The following is a 22,355-nucleotide window of genomic DNA, read 5'->3' on the forward strand; positions in this document are numbered from 1 at the left end:
ACAATCACTTTGAATTCTATTTAGACAGAAGAAAACATTGAAATTAAACAAACTTAAAAGCAGAGCATGGCAAGCATGAATTCTTACTTTAACACTTCATTTGTTTAATGTGCAGAAGTAAAAGAAAGGAAATGAATCACATAACAAGCTTACAAGAACATTGAGAAACACACCATCAACACATGAGTCCACAAGAATCCCAAAGGGGACTGCAAAACCCTGGTCTTCCTTAGCCAAAAATTGAAGAGATACAATGAATAATACAATGATAGCTTTCTCCCTCAAGAGTCCAACCATGAAAACGAGCAAGAAAGTACATAACATAGATCATCTAACCTCTTTCCCTGCCTCCATGGGTCGAGCTCACTATCCTAGGAGCTGTTTCAACCACTTCTAAACTAAGCACTACAAACTAGGCAGTCAAAACAACTTGCCTCTATAAGCTAGGAAACCAATTCATTCATTTAATTTTCACCTTTTTCATGAATGAATCTTCTAGAAGAGGTACATAAGAGTAAAAGTGTCATAAAATTACATTAATTACATCTAAGAGGATAATAATCCACCCCAAAAAGTCAAACAGGGTCAAACTGCGTTTTTCTGAGCTGTACACTGAAATTTGGAGAAGTTTGTCTGACGGGTCGCGCGCCTTTGGGACCACATTTGGGCACTTACAGGTGTTCAAATTGAGCAAGAGTAGGCTTGTTGGAAAGGTCTTTGAGTCTACTTTCCAACCCAACTGGAATTTCTGAATTTGGTGGTCATTTGCCCCTCCAAAATTGCAATCTCCCAAGACTGCTTTCTGTGTCTCAAAAATGTGGTAGAAAGTCATTTTTTGCTCCTTTTTTGACTTTCTGGAGGCCCAAAACTTCATAAAATCTCAAGTCCATTGATGAGCATATGTAACTTCTCATGAAAAAACTGGAAATGCTGAGTTTTTGCAAAATGGAGTTGCCAGGATGAAGGGTCGCGCAGGGGGTGAGACCCGTTAATGGAGAAAACCTGTAAATTGCCCGAAAAAACCAAAATTGACCCAAAATGCTCAAAATTTCTTGGGATTTGTGCTGTGGCTGAGATATTTAGTGCCATACTCAGTCAAAGAGGCTTTGGCCAAAATTTGGAGTGGATCGGGCCGTTTCCGTCGTTTTAGTGCCTTGGCCAACCTCCTTGGATCTGGCGATTGCAATTTTGACATTTATCTAAAACCATGACACCTGTGCAAAAAGTGAAGGAGGTTTTTCTTCTTTGGCATGTTATGGACAAAAACCTCTCTCAGTTTTCCAAAATTCATCTTTTATTGCTCTAGAACATCATTTGAGTGCGACTTGTCCCGATGTGTGAAACAAGGAATTTTGTCGAAATGAAGCGAAATGAAGGGGATAAGGGGCTTCTAAATTCTTGGGGAAATTTTTGGGAGTGGGGAGGGATGTTAGGAAGCAGGGGAAAGTGGAATCTTAGAGATTGAGCAAGGGGAAGGGGTCCAAAAGGGCAAAACACAGGCCCAACCTAGAAAATTGCCAGGTTGTAGCTAGAAACTAGGGTTTGTGCAAAAATGAGAAATTTGGGGGATCTAAGGGATGGGAAGCATTTGATAAGGTACATGAAGGATAGGGGAAGGTGTATGAACATCTGGATACAAGTTTTGCCGATGATTTGACTGTCCAAGAGAAATTGCCTTCAAAACCCTAGGAGAGGGAAAATGACCTTACCTAGGCACAACTGAAGCATGAACAAGGTGTAACATGACCCAATGGAACCTAATGTGATGATGACAACCCTCTGAATGATGATACACTCAACTCAATGATGACATGGACTGAGATTTGGGCAACTTTGAAAGGAGTGAAAGCAAACCCTAGACCTAATGCCTAGTGACCAAATTTTGCTTGAAAACTCTTTGAAATGACAAAATTTGACCTTGACACTCTGAGGTCACTTTGTAAGAGCATATTTGATCACTGGAGGAAGGCTGGAAAGACTGACACTAACATAATCATTAAATGAAGTCATTAGTAGGAGATCGGTTCCTATTTTTCTGTTGTGGTCGATGTCTTCGTGGCCTTCGGTCCTTTACTTTTCACCTTTCATTGCCAAGTTAGATTTTCCATTTGAATAACACCGATTTTTAATAAAACTAGATCCTTTACTTCTTTTTCACAATGCTCACGTGTAACTTCTTCAAAAGCAGTTGAATCCTCTGACACAGCGTTCTCAAGATCATATTGAAACAATTTCAAATCGGATCTACTAATTTGCTGAACGTGTCCCATGATCCATTTGCACAGCGGTTTCGAATCTCTTCTCGTGTTAGTGACCCATTTTCAGAAACCAGCATCACCATATAGCAATTTGGATCAACAGGATTGGGTAAAACATATCCTTCTAGGCCAGGGTGTGGTTCAGTTGTAATTCCAAAAACCACATCACTTGTACCCAAACTGATTGCAAGGTCTCCAGGATGATTCAAAGCCAAACCTGCCAAGCTATTTGGATTGTCTCCAGACCACTGGATAACCAAACATTTTTTTTTCAAACATGAACCTGTCTACAAAATATGAGCTCAAACTACCAGCAAGAGCATATGATGGAGCCAATGATCCAAGTTTATCTTCCAAGTTTGGAGCAGTGGCCTCTATGGCTTCCTTTGACCAAGTTCTTTCCCTTAGATCCATCAAATTCATCCCTGCTTCATCGGTTTCATCAATATTGGCATAGCCACCAATAAAAAGGGATGCCAGGCGTTAAATACCACGTCAATGCCAGGCGCTGACACGTACATAATTTGCTGAATAATGCTTGTTGAACAATGCCAGGCGCTGACACGTACATAAGTGATGCTTCTTGGTTTTGAACTTTCAACGCAGGTCCACACATAGCAGTAAATTGCTGCGGCCACACCATGATTGTATATAAAATAAGTTGCTCCACCATATGCAATGGTCAATTCATTCATGCATCTCAGTATGAAACGCATATAAACCCACAACTACAACGAATCCAAATGCAGATCTTTCAACGCAGAGTTTGCAGGGCTTCCAATGCAGAGACCCACATCTTGCACTTGCCCTTTAAGGCCACATCCCAAAAAATAAAGCAAATGAGGAAGCATTGACACCATCAGGTATATGAGACTCCAATATCAACTTGCGTACTGTCCTGCTGGAATGGTATTGCACAAATATATGTTCACCACTTTGAGAACCTTCTTCATTATTTAGTTGAGGCAAAGCACTCACATCTGCTATGACTCTATGAAGAGCGGTCAAACTGTCAGCCTCTACCTGCCACATAATATCTCCAGCCCCACCATTTGCTACCTCGAAAATAATATCCTTCCCATACTGAGAACGAAGAAGTTCTCCTACATTTTGCATACACATTTCTGTAAGTTTCTGTGCGAATCCACTCTTAGTTAAAAGTTCAATTCTTTTAGTTGAAAAATCCTTTTTGGATATTTTCCCCAACCCTCACTCTCTTCGAGATTTTCTTCATCTTTTTCATCTCTTTTGAGACCTCGGATATCTGTCTCTAAAGATGGCTTTTGACATTCATAAGGTTCATCATTTGCAGACTGGGGAAGCCCATCAGGTAGTAAGAGAAGTAATCGTTGATCTTAGAGTCTCCAGAACATCTGCAGGAAGGTAGCGAGGTACATTTGGGCAAAGAAGATGCAAAATTGGACGCCACCCATACTTGGCTAATGCCAATTCTTTCAAATCTTTTTCTAGCTCACGAAATATAAACTTAGAAACAAGACTGGTGTCATCAACAAAACTGAGAATGCACATGAGGATCACACATCCATATTCATTGTGAGCAATCTTTACTACATGCCCTTTCATTCCTTTCACAATCTTCTTTCTTTCCTTAGCACCACTATGTATAATACAAAATGCGCCAACCTTTGAACCATCTCTTGTATGGATCATTCGTACAAGAAGTGGCCCAGATAGCTGCTGAATTATATCTGTCACAGATGACTTGTTTGATATACACATGTACTCCAACAAAGCTCTATGCACAATTGAGTGGTCAACAATTCCTTTTTCAAGAATTGGCTGTAATGCTAATGTCATGTGCTCCAAAACTGCAGACCTTTTTGATGGATGCTCACCAGATAACAAATCCACTAATCTGCAGAATATATTTCTGAGAGAAGTTCTTGCTTTTGAGTTCCATTTGCAAGTTTGAAGACATGTTCTACAACAGCTGATCCAACTGAACAATAGATTCATTCGGTGTGTTTTTATTTTCTGAGATTCACCAAGAAGAGTTGACAGTTCACCCTCCAAATTCATTTTGCTTCGCTTTCTATCTGCATCAGACCATCCCAGCTCCTTGAGTGCAATGATGACAGCCCTTCTCCTACTCTTTCTCAAAGAAAGCTCTAAAGTTTCAGAATGGCGTTCAAGCTCCTTGCCTCGTTTAAATGCCTGTAATGCTTCCTCACCTTTTCTTTCTTTCTTAAGAGTATGATATTTCTTTTTCTCCTCCTAGGCTTGCTGCCGAAGTTCCTCAGGTGTAAAGGAATCATTCTCATTATTGGCATGGATAGCACTCTCCTTAAATCTGCTCTGAAAAACATCATGCTTTCTATAAAAAAATTTCAATAATTACATATTTGAAAACGCATTTAACGATTTCTTCTTCAAAACAGGGTTTTGAAGAAGAATCAATCTTGCATTGATAACCATCTTGAAGTATAAACTCACTGAACCTTCTCCTAGCCTGCAAGTGTTATTGAAACATCAAGCTTTGCAAACATCTAAGTAGCAGTGGGTGAAAGCTAATTGTCATTGGCTTGCATATTTGAACTGAGATTTGGACAGCCACCTGTCAATTTGACTCTGATAGAGAACTTTGAGAAGACGGAGTCTAACATTGGCTCCAATGGGGATGGCAGCTGCCGCTTTTTGGAGGTGCCAAGAACTGCAGAGCTTTGCGAGAGTAGACGGTGCCTCCATCCATTGGGCGATGGAGTCATCATTCCAACAACCAACACAAGAGTTCCGACTCATTCATGGACTGAAACTTGACTGAAATGATTGAAAAACTGACTCAGCAAACTTCTAACTAGAACTGTAATAAAACTGGAACAAAATGCTGCCCTTTGGCTGCTTATTTATTTACAAAATCTACCCTAATCTGCTGTAGAAACAATAGATCAGGTAATACTGAAATGCCAGATTAACCATTCAAGTAAACTTGAGAATGATGCCGCTTGAGAATGCGTCCACCAGGACACAGATGTAATCACTGGCAGCCCTTCATGCACGTAATGAGCCTGGTCACGTAAAAGACAGCCTGATCTATCAATCAAACTGAAAAACATGTCCATGTATGTTGCTACTGGATCGTGAAATCCAGACTCCGTTGGTTGTCCCAACTCTGCAATACATACCTCCAGCTGCACACTGTCAATGTAAACATCTGTAGGCAATTCTATGATTTCTTGTTTCAATGGAGGAAGGATTTCCAAGAACTTTTTAGGGTCTTGGAAATCATATGATTGGATCTGCTCATCTAAATATTGAATCTCCTTCTCAACTCTTTCAACAACTAACTCACAAAATCTAGTTTTAGTTTCAAAAGGGAACTTTGGAGATTTCAACCAATGAAGCAAGGCACTGAAAAAATCTTCATCAAATTCAGAATCTGCTAACTCATTTCTTATTTCTTCTACAACTTCACACAGGGCAGGGTTTGCCACATACCCTACCATTGCATGAATGGATCATCGAGCACTGGACTGTCTGGATCGAATTGGAGTCGCCAGGTGAATGGTTCAGCCAACATATGTGTCTGACTACTGTCCACCATCAGCATCAGATCTGCAATTTGATTTCATGTACTGGGACAAGACAATCAACAAGTCGAATGTTCTCCCCAGTATGGTCGCCAATATGCTAGCGCTCGAATTTGGCCTCAGGCTGAGGAAGGCAAAATCCAAGGCAACATCAAACCACTTAGCCTCGTAGCTAGCCCTACGAGGATAGGAGAGGGCTCTCTCCGGTCTATCTCAGAATTTTTTTTTCTAAAAGGGGCTGAGATGACTTTAAAAGAAACTGATTTTAGGCTAGTAAATTGATAAAAAGGGGTTTTTAATAAAATGATGGGGTTTTTCTGGGCTGCATGGGGCAAAGAAACAACTTGAACAGAGAAATGTAATCAAAAACACAGATTGTCTCCTGAGGCAAGGTAGGCAAGAAATTTTAACATCAAATTGAGATTAAATGGAATGGCAAGACTGCTGAGGAGCTGACAAGGGCATAGAGGATGAATCTTTGTCAAACAGAATAAAACATTAAAAATGAACAAACTTAAAGGCAGAGCATACAAAATATGAATTCTACCTTAACACTCCATTTGTTCAATTGGAAACGATCATGAAATGACATGAACACATAACAGGCTACATATGAAACAAAAGAGGACACAAATGTTAAATCTCATACCACAGGAATCTCAGAAGCCAGAGCTGGGTATTTTCATTAAAATCCCTGTCAAAGACTGTGCAATGAAAGCTCTGTTCTCTCTCCTCCACCAGCGCTCAGAACTCTCTCCCCCCAACTCTAACAAAATGATTTTTCATACATTAAATAAAACTATCCTAGGAGAAAACAGATCGACCCAAAATAGGGGTGCTGTTTCTCCTGAAGTTACAAAAATAGAAAAGAGCGTTTTCATCTATTCTAAAATAGAACAACGTTCCTCTAAAAATCCTCTGATGGCCGACAAATTGGAGCGCAGATCCTGTTGAATCATTAACTGAAGTCATTAGTAGGAGATCGGTTCCTATTTTTCTGTTGTGGTCGATGTCTTCGTGGCGTTCGGTCCTTTACTTTTCACCTTTCATTGCCAAGTTAGATTTGCCATTTGAATAACACCGATTTTTAATAAAACTAGATCCTTTACTTCTTTTTCACAATGCTCACGTGTAACTTCTTCAAAAGCAGTTGAATCCTCTGACACGACGTTCTCAAGATCAGATTGAAACAATTTCAAATCGGATCTACTAATTTGCTGAACGTGTCCCATGATCCATTTGCACATCAGTTTTGAATCTCTTCTCGTGTTAGTGACCCATTTTCGGAAACCAGCATCACCATATAGCAATTTGGATCAACAGGATTGGGTAAAACATATCCTTCAGGCCAGGGTGTGGTTCAGTTGTAATTCCAAAAACCACATCACTTGTACCCAAACTGATTGCAAGGTCTCCAGGATGATTCAAAGCCAAACTTGCCAAGCTATTTGGATTGTCTCCAGACCACTGGATAACCAAACAATTTTTTGTCAAATATGAACCTGTCTACAAAATATGAGCTCAAACTACCAGCAAGAGCATATGATGGAGCCAATGATCCAAGTTTCTCTTCCAAGTTTGGAGCAGTGGCCTCTATGGCTTCCTTCGACCAAGTTCTTTCCCTTAGATCCATCAAATTCATCCCTGCTTCATCGGTTTCATCAATATTGGCATAGCCACCAATAAAAAGGGATGCCAGGCATTAAATACCACGTCAATGCTAGGCACTGACACGTACATAATTTGCTGAACAATGCCAGGCGCTGACACGTACATAAGTGATGCTTCTTGGTATTGAACTTTCAACACAGGTCCACACATAGCAGTAAATTGTTGCGGCCACACCATGATTGTATATAAAAGAAGTTGCTCCACCATATGCAATGGTCAATGCATTCACGCATCTCAGTATGAAACAGATATAAACCCACAACTACAACGAATCCAAACGCAGATCTTTCAACGCAGAGTTTGCAGGGCTTCCAATGCAGAGACCCACATCTTACACTTGCCCTTTAAGGCCACATCCCACAAAATAAAGCAAATGAGGAAGCATTGACACCATCAGGTATATGAGACTCCAATATCAACTTGCGTACTGTCCTGCTGGAATGGTATTGCAAAAATATATGTTCACCACTTTGAGAACCTTCTTCATTATTTAGTTGAGGCAAAGCACTCACATCTGCTATGACTCTATGAAGAGCGGTCAAACTGTCAGCTGCTACCTGCCACATAATATCTCCAACCCCACCATTTGCTACCTCGAAAATAATATCCTTCCCATACTGAGAATGAAGAAGTTCTCCTACATTTTGCATACAAATTTCTGTAAGTTTCTATGCGAATCCACTCTTAGTTAAAAGTTCAATTCTTCTAGTTGAAAAATACTTTTTGGATATTTTCCCCAACCCTCACTCTCTTCGAGATTTTCTTCATCTTTTTCATCTCTTTTGAGACCTGGGATATCTGTCTCTGAAGATGGCTTTTGACATTCAGAAGGTTCATCATTTGCAGATTGGGGAAGCCCATCAGGTAGTAAGAGAAGTAATCGTTGATCTTAGAGTCTCCAGAACATTTGCAAGAAGGTAGCGAGGTACATTTGGGCAAAGAAGATGCAAAAGTGGACGCCGCCCATACTTGGCTAATGCCAATTCTTTCAAATCTTTTTCTAGCTCACGAAATATAAACTTAGAAACAAGACTGGTGTCATCAACAAAACTGAGAATGCACATGAGGATCACACATCCATATTCATCGTGAGCAATCTTTACTACATGCCCTTTCATTCCTTTCACAATCTTCTTTCTTTCCTTAGCACCACTATGTATAATACAAAATGCCCGAACCTTTGAACCATCTCTTGTATGGATCATTCGTACAAGAAGTGGCCCATATAGCTGCCGAATTATATCTGTCACAGATGACTTGTTTGATATACACATGTACTCCAACAAAGATCTATGCACAATTGAGTGGTCAACAATTCCTTTTTCAAGAATTGGCTGTAATGCTAATGTCATGTGCTCCAAAACTGCAGACCTTTTTGATGGATGCTCACCAGATAACAAATCCACTAATCTGCTGAATATATTTATGAGAGAAGTTCTTGCTTTTGAGTTCCATTTGCAAGTTTGAAGACATGTTCTACAACAGCTGATCCAACTGAACAATAGATTCATTCGGTGTGTTTTTATTTTCTGAGATTCACCAAGAAGAGTTGACAGTTCACCCTCCAAATTCATTTTGCTTCGCTTTCTATCTGCATCCTGCAAATCTGCATCAGACCATCCCAGCTCCTTGAGTGCAATGATGACCGCCCTTCTCCTGCTCTTTCTCAAAGAAAGCTCTAAAGTTTCAGAATGGCGTTCAAGCTCCTTGCCTCGTTTAAATGCATGTAATGCTTCCTCACCTTTTCTTTCTTTCTTAAGAGTATGATATTTCTTTTTCTCCTCCTGGGCTTGCTGCCGAAGTTCCTCAGGTGTAAAGGAATCATTCTCATTATTGGCATGGATAGCACTCTCCTTAAATCTGCTATGAAAAACATCATGCTTTCTATCAAAAAATTTCAATAATTACATATTTGAAAACACATTTAACGATTTCTTCTTCAAAACAGGGTTTTGAAGAAGAATCAATCTTGCATTGATAACCATCTTGAAGTATAAACTCACTGAACCTTCTCCTAGCCTGCAAGTTTTATTGAAACATCAAGCTTTGCAAACATCTAAGTAGCAGTGGGTGAAAGCTAATTGTCATTGGCCTGCATATTTGAACTGAAATTTGGACAGCCACCTGTCAATTTGACTCTGACAAAGAACTTTGAGAAGACGGAGTCTAACACTATAAATATAGGAGTCTTGTATTTTGAATAAGCATTTATCTCACCGGGATATTGTAAATATTTATTTTATCATTTCAAGTTTGTTATGTTGAAAAGAAAAATAAAATAAAATGAAAATAAAAAATGAAAAGAAAAGAAAAGAAAAAGGGGAATAAAAGAAAAGGAAAATAAAAATAAAAGATTAAGAAATCATATATATATATATATATATATATATATATATATATATATATATATATATATATATATATATAATAAAGGCCTATAGCGAGCCAATTAAAATGTCACTTTTAGAATTTATTCGGAAAGTTTCAATTATTTGAAAAAACTTTGGTTATAATGTTTTCGGCATGATATGAGATTATTTGTCACTTTGTTATATTAAGTGTGCATGTATCGATGATGGATATCTCCTTTGCCAGGATCAATAGTGGGAGGAACTTTCATACCCCTCGACACCGTTGATGGTTAATGGAAGGGGGGTCCTAGAAAGTCTTTTCGCCCAAACCCCCTAAGGCGACGTGTCAATCTCTCACCCTTTTTGGTGGGTCCCCTCCCAAAACAACTTATTGCTCATACCCCCTTGAAAACTGCTGTTGGGTCCCTATAATACTAGTGATTACCCCATTACTATTGTAGTTATACCCCTTATTTATATTGTTGTGCCCCTATTACCCCCATGTTGTTATTTCTGTGCCCCATGGAATCCCTCTATTGTTATTTTTGTGGCTTTATATTATTATTGTTAGGTCGGCTGGATTATATTGTGACTCCTTAGACTCCTATATATAGAAAGGAGGTTTTGTCATTTGAATCATCGAAGAATTGTTCATTTATGTAATGTAAAGGAGGTTGCCCCCCTCGAAGAGGATGAATTCTAAGGCGTTGATCTATCTTTTCTATCTTTTCTTGAGCTGGTTACATAACATTTGGTATCAGAGCTTTGGATTCTAGGGTTTCGCTGCTCCAAACAGGTCATCGTGGAATTTTCGCTATAATTTTTTTCTGTGATGTTTCAGAAGTCGCGAAAAAAATCCATTTGAGAAGAAATCGTGCTGAACCTTGGGTGTGAATTTCAGACCTTTTCACGTGATATTTACGGAGATATGATCTGAGGAAGTTGGTATTTTTGCAGACTCCTGAATTACATTCAAAACAGGTGACCTGGGAAAAATCATCATAACTTTCTCTCTGGGGATCGGATTGAAATTTCGTAAGAAGGTACAGAAAGAGGATGGACTGTAGTTTCTTGTATGCATGTTTCAGATCCAAATATCGAAACAGTCACTCGTGGCACGTCGTACAAGTTCGCTCTACTGAACTAGTCTATAAGCAAGTCACTATGGGAGATTTCACATAACTCTTCCTTGGAGAATCCAATTTGGGTCAGACTTGTGGCATTGGAAAGAGGAAACAGAGGGCCATTACAGATCATAAATTCGGAAGTAGATGATTGGAAAGTACAGAGATACATCAGAGGCAATATCGAGCTCTTACAAAGTGAAAAAAGGTGTGTAGATTTTCTTAAATTTTTGCTTAAGCTTGGTTTGCAAATTTATTTTGAAGGAATTCAAAGGGCATAGTAGAGCATTATTATCGGTAACTGATGCCCCGAGGAAAGAAAATGCAAACACCTAGTAAGGAAACTGAAAGCTCTAGCATGACTCATGAAGAAGAGGAAGAAACGCAACATGATATATCAAAATTACATGACCAAGTGCAACAACTATCCCTTGCACAAAAAGGAATAGAACCTAAGATGGATGGTTTAAAGAAAGATGTAGAAGCTAAGATGGATGGTTTAAAGAAAGGTGTAGAAGCTAAGATGGACTATTTAAAGAAAGGTGTAGAAGCTAAGATGATTGACGTGGAAGCTAATATGGATGATTTGAAGATAGATTTAAAGACAGACATGGACGAATTGAAGATAAATATGAATAAGTTGCTACAAGAAATGGTCCCTAAGGGTGAGAGGGTACTAAAGGGGACTCATGATGAGAACAAAAGAAATGTTAATCATGATTCCATAGACGCTAGTGTTGGATTGAAGACTCACCATATTCCAAAAATCGATATGAGGAAGTTTGATGGCAAGGATCCCACCACATGGATATTACAGATGAAGCACCCACAATGGCTTTGGAAAAGGTAATAGTGTTGATTGATTCAGGAAACACCCACAATTTTATTCATTGTAGGGTAGCAAAACAATTGAATTGCTTCCTATATCCAGCACCAGAGTGTTAAGTGATGATTGCAAATGGAGGAACAATAAATTGCTCTGGAAGGTGCCATAATATCAAGCTATCCATGGGAGAATATGTATTGACTAGCCCAATGCTTGCCATTCCAATGGGAGGTGCTGATGTTGTACTAGGATTCCAATGGCTACAATCCTTGGGTACAATAGCTTTTAATTTTCAAGAACTTTTCATCTAATTTTCTATGGAAGGAAAGGAAGTTGAATTAAGGGGTATTGCAGGAAAACCAGGAAAGATAATCAGCTCTAATGGTATGACAAAGCTTCTAAAAAGGGAGCAAAGAGGTGTAATTGCACAATTATGTTCGCTACATGTTTCCACATCGGAATCATATATTTCTCCAGATCTCCAAAATGTCCTGGACAATCATTCCAAGGTATTTGAGACTCCCAAAGGTCTCCCACCTATGTTTGATCATGATCATGCTATCCATATGATTCCAGGAAGTGTTCCTCCAAACATCAGGCCGTACAGATATCCCTATGTCCAAAAAAGTGAAATTGAACGTAAGGTTGTAGAAATGCTAGAGGCTGGTATAATTCAACCAAGTCAAAGTTCTTTCTCTGCTCCAGTAGTATTGGTGCACAAGAAGGATGGATCATGGCGCATGTGTCCAGATTATAGGGAGCTCAACAAGTTAACTATTAAAGATAAGTTCCCCATTCCTGTCATTGATGAATTACTAGATGAATTGCATGGATCAATTTACTTCACCAAGTTGGATCTTCGTTCGGGATATCATCAAATCAGAATGAAGATTGAAGACATTCCAAAAACGACATTTAGAACTGATGAGGGTCATTATGAATTTTTGGTCATGCCTTTTGGCCTTACCAATGCACCTTCAACATTTCAAGGTTTGATGAATTCAATTTTCAAACCATTCCTTAGAAAATTTGTGTTAGTATTTTTTGATGATATACTAATCTACAGCAAGTCTTGGAAGGATCATGTTGAACATGTTGACAAGGTGATACAACTATTGGAGGAGAAATAATTATATGCAAAAAGATCCAAATGTTTCTTTGGAGTCCAGGAGGTGGAATATTTGGGTCATATTGTATCTCATGAAGGCGTTAAGGTAGAACCTAGCAAAATTAAAGCCATTAAGGAATGGAAAATCCCCACATCTATAAAGCATCTGCGAGGATTTCTTGGGTTGACAGGGTATTATCGCAAATTTGTTAAGAATTATGGGAGAATAGCAGCACCTCTAACAACATTATTGAAGAAAGATGCATTTTCATGGACTCCGGAAGCAACAAAGGCCTGTGAACATCTTAAAGAGGCAATGTGCCAAGCACTGGTCTTAGCTACACCGGACTTCACAAAAACCTTTATTGTGGAATGTGATGCTTCAGGAAATGGAATTGGTGCTGTTCTAATGCAAGATGAAAGACCCATTGCTTTTGAAAGTCGTCCAATCAAGGGAAAGTTTTTAAGCAAAGCTATTTATGAGAAGGAAATGTTGGCAATACTCCATGCACTTAAGAAATGGCGACCCTACCTAATGGGAAGACACTTCAAGGTAAAAACGGATCATGATAGCCTTAAATACTTTTTAGAACAAAGATTATCCTCTGAAGAGCAGCAAAATTGGGTTACAAAGATGTTGGGTTATGACTTTGAAATCATCTACAAAAAAGGGAAGCAAAATGTGGTGGTAGATGCACTCTCAAGAAAGGATGAGGATGTGGAAGCATTGTTGTGCGCCATTTCTATTATCCAACCAGATTGGATAAACGAAGCAAGGGAGGAATGGAAGAATGATGAATAAGTGTGGGCACTTATTCGAAAGCTACAACAAGATTCCAGTACGTCTGATACATTTAGCTGGAAAAATGATTCGTTATGGTACAAAGATCGCTTATACCTCTGTAAGAATTCCAAGCTAAAACGAAAGATTCTTATGGAATTGTACACTTCTCCCTTAGGAGGGCACTCAGGATTTTTAAAAACTTACCACAGGGTTAAGAACGAATTTTTTTTGGGATGGCCTTAAATCAGATATTCAAAAGTTTGCGGCGGAATGTTTGGTTTGCCAACAAAATAAAGTTGAAACAATTAAGACACCGGGTCTATTACAACCTTTATCCATTCCAAGCCAACGTTGGGAGGAGGTTCCAATGGATTTTATCACAGGTTTACCCAAGTCTGAGGGAAAGAGTGTAATCATGGTGGTAGTTGACAGACTTACCGAGTATGCACACTTTTGTGCATTATCACATCCATTTAAAGCCAGTACAGTTTCTACTGCATTTATGGAAACAATTCAAAAGCTACATGGAAACCCAAAGATTATTGTAAGTGACAGAGATCCCATTTTCACTGGAAATTTTTGGACATAATTATTTTCTTGTCTTGGTACTCAGTTAGCTCATAGCTCATCTGTTAAGTTTAGGTATGTTCTATGCTAGAGCAATTTATTTAAATTTTCATAGTTAGCAATCACATCAACATTACAATAAACTGCAGATAGAACATAAATATAAAATCGCAGAAGACAAGCCAAGACAAGAGGACACAAGATATGGCGCAAGCCAGGGACAAACCCCACAATGTGTGGGGAAACCCTTGATCAATTCTTCTTTTATGTTCTTCAAATTTCAGCAGAGAGAGAGATAGTACAAATATACAAATAAGATATTGTATGATAGCAGCAGTAAGTCCATCATTCTGATAATGATGATTTTTCTAGGATGCAGCACCGACAATCTTCAAATATTCACAAGGAGTGTTGTAGCATACCCTCATAGGAGATCATCAAACTGATGTCCTTCCACATAACACTAATGTAGCATTACTCTGTTTACTTGTTGCTCCAGAAGTTGCAGCATATGCTAGAGTAAGTCTTCTTTATATCTAGACAGCCCTAAGCAGTCCTTGTTATGGTGCTATGGCCTATGGCCTAGCACATAGCAACTCCTCAAAACAGTTATATAAACATCATCAACACAGCAAAATAGATTACAAAATCTCAGCTTAATGTTAAAATCCAATCCGAATAAGTATCTTAGCTCTGTGCTGAATTGATCCAAGACTTGAGGCAGATTTCTTCAATGCATTACGACATTGGCTTACCGACCTTGATTCCAGACCTTAAGATATGCCTAGGAACAACCTTCATTACTATGTTATCATCATGCTTCTTTCACCCTGCTATCATCTATAGCAACCGAAACTCAACGTTGTCCTTCCAAGCCTCCTTATGTTGTTAAGGCTCTTATTAAACTGTGGATAAGGGTCTCTCTTTACTGCGGTGAGGCTCTTCTTGGCTACAGCTTAGGGTCCTTATAAACTGTAGATTAGGGCTTCTTTAGCTGCAGGTTAGAGTTCATTTAAACAACAGATCAAACCCTCCTCTTGACTGCATTCTAAAGCCTTCCCTTGATGAGGCTCAAAGCCTTTACTAACTGCGTATGGGAGCCAACCCTATGACTGCGGCTAGGGCTTCCACTGATTACGGCTAGGGCACGTTTACTGCAGCTAAGACCTCCTCCTTTGATTGCGGCTAGGGCACATTTACTGCGGCTGGGACCTCCTCCTTTGACTGCGGCTAGAGAACATTATGACTGCGGATAGGTTTCCATTAAGACAACGTATTTAACCTCTTCTTAAGCCTGCGGCTAGGGCACATTATGATTGCGGATTGGGCACCCACTGAACTGCACCTAGGGCATCTTCTTACCTGTGTTAAAGGGTCTCCTAGGATTGTGTCTATAGGGACAGCAAAGTCTCTCTTCTTGCTGCATATAGAACAGCGTATAAGAATCTAATTACTGTGCCTTCATGGACTGCATATTGAGCCTCCCTTTGCTGTGACTTAGGGCATCTTCTTACCTGCGTTTAGAACCTCCTTTCTTAGTGGAATTAAGTCTCTTCTAGACTGCGTATAAGTGCCTCCCTTTGCTGCATTAGATTATCATTTATTGCTGTCAAGAGTACCCTCAAATGCTATGGCTAGGGCACCCTTAAATGCCGCTGATAGATTTACTGTGGCTAGGGCATCATAGGCTAGCGTACATTTTCATGGTGTCTCTCTCCTGCTCCAAAAACCAAAGATGTGGAGAGGAAGAGATCACCACAATAATGTATGTCCCAAATGACATCAAATCCACTTTTATTTATACTAACTTGTAGGGGTTGAATAGACACGACGGTTGGGCTTCTAGAGCCTACATAAGTTCTGGTCGGCTTGATAATAATTACATAAACAAAATAAATTCATATCTCCATAAATACTTATCGGAATCAGATGATCTTTGGATCAATCCTACACCTCTTGACGAGAGGGATCCAATAAAAATATCAGCTACCATAAATAAGCTGACCCACATGGAGTTTGGCCTTAGTTGCCAATTTAACATCATCTTATCATCCTCAATCTGATGGGTAAACTGAGAAAGTAAACAAATGTTTGGAAGGATATCTTCGTTGCTTTGTATCTGATAAACAGACACAATGGGTGAAATGGTTGCCTCTGGTTGAATGGTGGTATAACACTTCCTTCCATACAACAACAAAAATGACCCCATTTATGGCACTTTATGGGTATCAACCACCATCCATCACATCATATTTAAGAGAAAATTCTAAGGTTCAGGCAGTGGAACATCACATCGAACATCAACAACAAGTCCTCCAACTCTTAAAGGATAACCTCGTGTTGGCACAAAACAGAATGAAACAACAGGCAGATCAACATCACTGTGAAAGAAGTTTTGATGTAGGTGATTGGGTATTCCTACGGATACAACCACACAAGCAAATGTCCCTAAAGCAAGCTAAGAAGGATAATAAATTATCACCAAAGTATTATGGTCCGTACAAGGTGTTGCAAAAGATTGGTACTATGGCATACAAATTAGAGCTTCCTGCAGCTTCTCGATTGCACCCAGTTTTCCATGTTTCATGTTTAAAGAAGGTTATAGGCGAAAAGCTCCCAGTTCAAACAATATTGCCAGAACTTGATGAGGAAGGAAAAATTATATTGGAACCGGAAGCAGTCACAGAAACAAGAACTCGACAGCTACGAAATCGATCAATTTCAGAGTATCTTATCAAGTGGAAGAACTTATCCACTGAAGATTCCACATGGGAGGATGAGAATTTTATGCAGAAGTATCCAGAACTACTAAAGCGTTGAGGACAACACTTTTTTGAAGGAGAGGGGCATGTTGGGTCCCTATAATATTAGTGATTACCCCATTACTATTGTAGTTATACCCCTTATTTATATTGTTGTGCCCCTATTACCCCCATGTTGTTATTTCTGTGCCCCATGGAATCCCTCTATTGTTATTTTTGTGGCTTTATATTATTATTGTTAGGTCGGCTGGATTATATTGTGACTCCTTAGACTCCTATATATAGAAAGGAGGTTTTGCCATTTGAATCATCGAAGAATTGTTCATTTATGTAATGTAAAGGAGGTTGCCCCCTCGAAGAGGTTGAATTCTAAGGAGTTGATCTATCTTTTCTATCTTTTCTTGAGCTGGTTACATAACAATTGCCCTCTACTTAATGCTTCAGCCCGCCACCTCTACACGTCACCTCCGCCTATTCCCTCGCACCATTTTTCCTTCCTCCATTCTCTAGGTCAGTTCCACCTCATCCCTCTCCACGTTGACACCCTTTCATGCCATCTGACTATTCAATGTTCAAATTTACCCTCCAATTGAATGTTGTGCATTTACTCCTTCCCGCTAAATTGATCCGTTTCTGAATTATTGTTTTCCCTCACACCTGAAATGGTTATTGTTCTATTATGATACCTCTCCATTCCCTTTATAAACTACCATAGGAGACGACATTTCTTCCCTTTGATGATTTTGTTCTATGTGCAGGTAGTTGCAGAGTGAATTTACAGTGAGCAAGCATCATTTGTCAATCATTGTCACAACAAAATACATACAATTTGTAAACCGGGTGACCTGTTTCCTAATCGTCCTCAGTTCAAAAAGTCTATGGAGAAGGGAAAGGGAAAGATGGTTGAAGAGAGACCTATGATTCCCCTAGTCCCAGATCTTGACGAAACACCTTTGATTGACACCCAATTCAATTATATTTTTGAGACTAATTGTGAGTTTGATCTATACGAACTTCACAACTAGGAATATATATATATATATATATATATATATATATATATATATATATATATATATATATATATATATATATATATATATATATATATATATATCGACCACAATGATGATCTGAGAATCTAGGAATATTTTCTCCCTCAATTCATTTCCCCCAAACTGATTTCTTCCCTGAGTTCTCCACCTGGTGTCACCTTCGATACCTTCCTAGCAAGAAAGCAGTCATTGCTCAGAACAATGAAATTATTTTCTCTATATCTCCTCAAAGCATTTTTTAGGATTTACAAATAAATCCCCAAGCCTCCTTGCATTCTTTTTCCTCTGACTCATTGATGGAATTATACAAACAACTTACATTTCCCCAGAGAGCTCATATTTTTGAGTGTTTTCTCCCTAAAAATGTTGAGTTACCCAGAACAATCCCCCATACCCTGTTTCCATTTTCCCAAAAATATAAAAACCAGTAATTTCAATGGTCACTCGACTACTTGGTTATAATTCAGACCAGTGGGTAGATGAAGTAGTTTTAGGATTCTTGTCATTTTTCTCAGTGGGACAAAAGGCTTTAGTTTTATTTAATTACACTCACTTCTTATCTGATGCCATCCATGATCATTTTATGAAATTCAAAGATGAAGGAGAATTCAAGTATGAGTCAATGTTAGTGTATCTCATGTTATATTATCAGGCAGACAGATTAAAATTCCAATTGCAGAAGATGGATGAGCACGAGAACCCTTTTTCAGTTATCCATTATAATTCACTAGTCAGGAGGAATTCAGAGGAATACACCTATACAGATTTTTGGACCAATTTCTTCACACTGCCTTATGTTTGTTATGTAGTGAAATCATACCAAGGATATCTCTAGAAATCGAGAAGTTCTTACACCTTTTAGAATAATCAAAGGTTGGAGACTAGTACTTATACCAGAACTACACATAGATAAGGATTTATGGATGTGAACTCCCTCTATATCACCTACCAATTTTTGTACCAGTAAGAATATTTTATTTAGATTATGCTAGACAAATTCTTAATATGGATGAGCTACATTTTTGTATATAGCAAGAAAAATTTATAGTTCAAACTAAAAGCACAAGTGGGCCCTTACATTGTGAACACCAGAGCAGTAGCAAAAGAGGTGGAGAAAGCCCTAAAACAGATGAAGTTCAAACTTAGTTTTACATGGTCCTATGACCCCTTGTTGGCTTAGGGGGTCTTGACCTAGGTTCAGAGTTAGTTGTAACAACCAACAAAACCCTACACTACTGACCCTTTTGGAAACAACTCGCGTATCGCAGGCCACAGTCTCACCCGAAGTGGTATGGGGGGATGCCAGAACCAAGCTTATGCACCCAGAGACTAGTGTGATGTCTTCCAACACCTTAAATATGCCTCCGCATAGATCAATATATTTCTTCAAGTCTCACTAAGACTCAACTATTTATACTGTTTCTTCATACAATACCATGGTCCATGGACCATGGGAGAATCCAAAAGTCGACAAAAAACAAGGGGCTAAGGCCCCTTTAACTCTATTTAACTGCACGTTCCACATCCACATTTTGTGGAGACTTTACATCTTTTACAAAATTTGATACAAAAAATGACTAAATAATTCAATTCTACCCATAGGGACCCCATCCCAATAGGACCCCAACACAAAGATCATGACTCGCCCTCGAGTCACTCAACTGGTTGTTCCACTTTTTGGCGGAGTTCACTGAATGCCCTGGTCAATGCTTGTATCTCTGCAATACTCTGTTCTGCTGCTTGCTGCACCTGCTGGACCAGTTTATTTTTGGTTGGTCCCTCTACTTCCAGTTTCGTAGTCCTCTGTGTCATCTGCATTTCCTTCAGCTTCTCATGAATGTTCTATGAAAGCTGGTAGGCTTCCTCTATCCAAGGCTCAAGTTGGGCTCTGAGAAAGGACTGCTTTTTTTGCAACTCTTGGATCTGCATCAACTTTTCCTTTCCTTCCTGCAAGCACACGAAGCACTAGATTGGTGCCAACGTCTGCGCGGTCGTACTGATCTCATCGTACTGTTGCTGTGCTTCCCTAATTTTTGTGTTCAACTGCTACAACATAGGATCCTCCTGCAATGTATTCCAGAGGCTCATTGCCTGAATGAAGAGCTGGTCGCACCCTTAAACTACGACACACCTCTTTGTTCCTGAACCTCCGATGGTGTGGTCGGATACAACTTCAACTGTGGCTCTGCTATCTACATCCGAAGATTGAAAGTAACCTTATCGACCTTTTCCTTTGACATGAGAACTGCGATAACCAATTTCGTCACTTTACCTGAAGCATCTGCATCATTGAGAATATAAGCTTAGGCACAGACTTGCAGACCTGTTCAATTACTGTGACGAGGTTCTGGCATTGTGTCTGCAACTCCTCTTGTTCCTTCAATGCCTAAGTTTTTTCTACGAAAATCTGCTCGTTGTTAACTCGGAACTTACTGACAGAAGTGAGTGCATGTTTCTATCTGATTTTCAACTCGTCAAAGACCCCCTGATGTAGCACATGAAAAGACTCGAACAGCAACGTGACAAGGTTCAGTCCCTATCTTTTACTGTGTGAAGCACTTCGTGAGCCTCATCCAACTCCAAGCAGACTGACCCCTCTGGGAAAGGAAATACTCTGAGATCTAGAGGCCATTCAATCTCTGAGACTGCACTCCATCCCTATGTCAGGCTCGCCTATGCGCTGCTAGCCTTCCCAACATCCACTTGAATCCTATTCGCCTGGATCTGCAGCTCACGTAGATCCTTCAGGATGCTCCCTAGAGTTTGCATGTATTGTTACAACACCTCTATCATTGGGTCCCAAATCTTGTCGCCGATCTCATTGAGATCACCCTCTGTCAGTACCATGGGATCGATATGCGTCTGCTTGTCAGACTTGTGTTTCTTTCACTGTCCACCTTTTTGCACCTGAACACGCCTCTTAAGGATGAAAGGAGTGCTTTTCTCCTCACCACCACCTCCTCCCTGCTCTGATAGCTCTTACTCATTAGTGTGGTGAGAAGAAGACTTCTCATTCTCCTCATAATCCTTCTATTCTCTTTTTGCCTGTGCTTTGACAGTGTGCTCCTCCTCCATACGAGCCTTCTCTGTAACTGCCTTAATAGCCTCCTTCTTCTTTTGCTCGGCCAATGTGCACATAACTTTCTGAGCGGCTTCCTTCCTCTTCTGCACAACAAAGGTTTCTGCGCCTATGCTTGTTCCTACATCTAACTCCATAGGCGTTCACCATTCCTGAGGCCAAAGCCCCACAACTTCCTGGATATCTGTATTCATCACCATGTAAGGCAGTGGGTGCCATTTCTACTTAGGGTCTCTCTGTGCTTCGATCGAGACCCTATGAAAATCGAATTTGAATTCTGCATAGGTCGATAGCTGCGCGAACAAGGTGGGAGACAACCTTGGCCGTTGATTAACCACCATGTGCATGTCCATATCCATCAAAACCAAAAATATCATAGTTTCTTTAATATGCTCTGGATATTTTTTTGCCCACAACGAGGCAAACTGCGTTGCCTCGGGCAATTCTTCTTTGTGTGGAGGAAACTGGCTATCCTCCAGTAGCTTCCAAGCAACCAAAATGATAGACAATAATAACCAGGCATAATGAAATCGCCTGCTCTCCTCTTGGGCCTCGTGACAGTTCATGAGGAATTCCTGGCAGAGATACTTGGGCCAGTTGTATTGTACACCCTTCACGCATTGAGCTGCGAGAGATATGATTTGCGTTGGAACTTCATCCGCGCAACATTTTCTCATTAACTTGCCAGTTAGATCTGGGCAGCCAACTGTAATGCTGAGTTTTAGATGGACATGATAGAGTATCCTTGTAACTTTTTGGTCAGACCAAATTCTTTCTTCATGTTATCTGCCAATTCCTTTTCTTCGGTTTTTCCTCTAGATTCTTTGGAAGGGTTTACCCCTCTGTAAGTCAACCTTGTTATCCTATGGATCAACATCTCTGTGATGGGGAAAGGCTCACCTAGCCATAGGCACCCATCATGCACCAGCGCAAGGAGCTGGCACACACATATTGTGTTGATGCTAGAGCGGTGATAATGTGATACTAACAGTAGATTGAACAACCCTGACTGCTCAATACTGCAGACCCACTTCATGGGCTCCAACACTGTAGCCCTCGTGTCATCTTAGTAAATTTTCTGCATATAATTGTGAGTCACCAAGTGAGGAAACTTTGTATGGTCCACGGGGTCCCAATCCTCCATCTTAAGCAACAGAATATGTGCTAGCCTAGGACCTTCAAACATGACCTGTTTAGGCAGCAAAGGTGTCAGAATTGCAAA

General features: G+C 39.7%; 2 pseudogenes; both read right to left on the minus strand.

Moving 5' to 3' along the window:
* Positions 1 to 3,012: 3,012 nt before the first annotated feature.
* Positions 3,013 to 7,654, minus strand: LOC149217704 (pumilio homolog 24-like; annotated as a pseudogene).
* Positions 7,655 to 7,765: 111 nt separating this feature from the next.
* Positions 7,766 to 21,270, minus strand: LOC149217705 (pumilio homolog 24-like; annotated as a pseudogene).
* Between the last annotated feature and the right edge of the window lie 1,085 nt (positions 21,271 to 22,355).

This window comes from Pinus tabuliformis, chromosome 1_1 (assembly GCF_031772625.1).
Source record: "Pinus tabuliformis cultivar Carrire ecotype Pingquan chromosome 1_1, CPIR1, whole genome shotgun sequence".
NCBI classification, from domain to species: Eukaryota; Viridiplantae; Streptophyta; class Pinopsida; order Pinales; family Pinaceae; genus Pinus; species Pinus tabuliformis.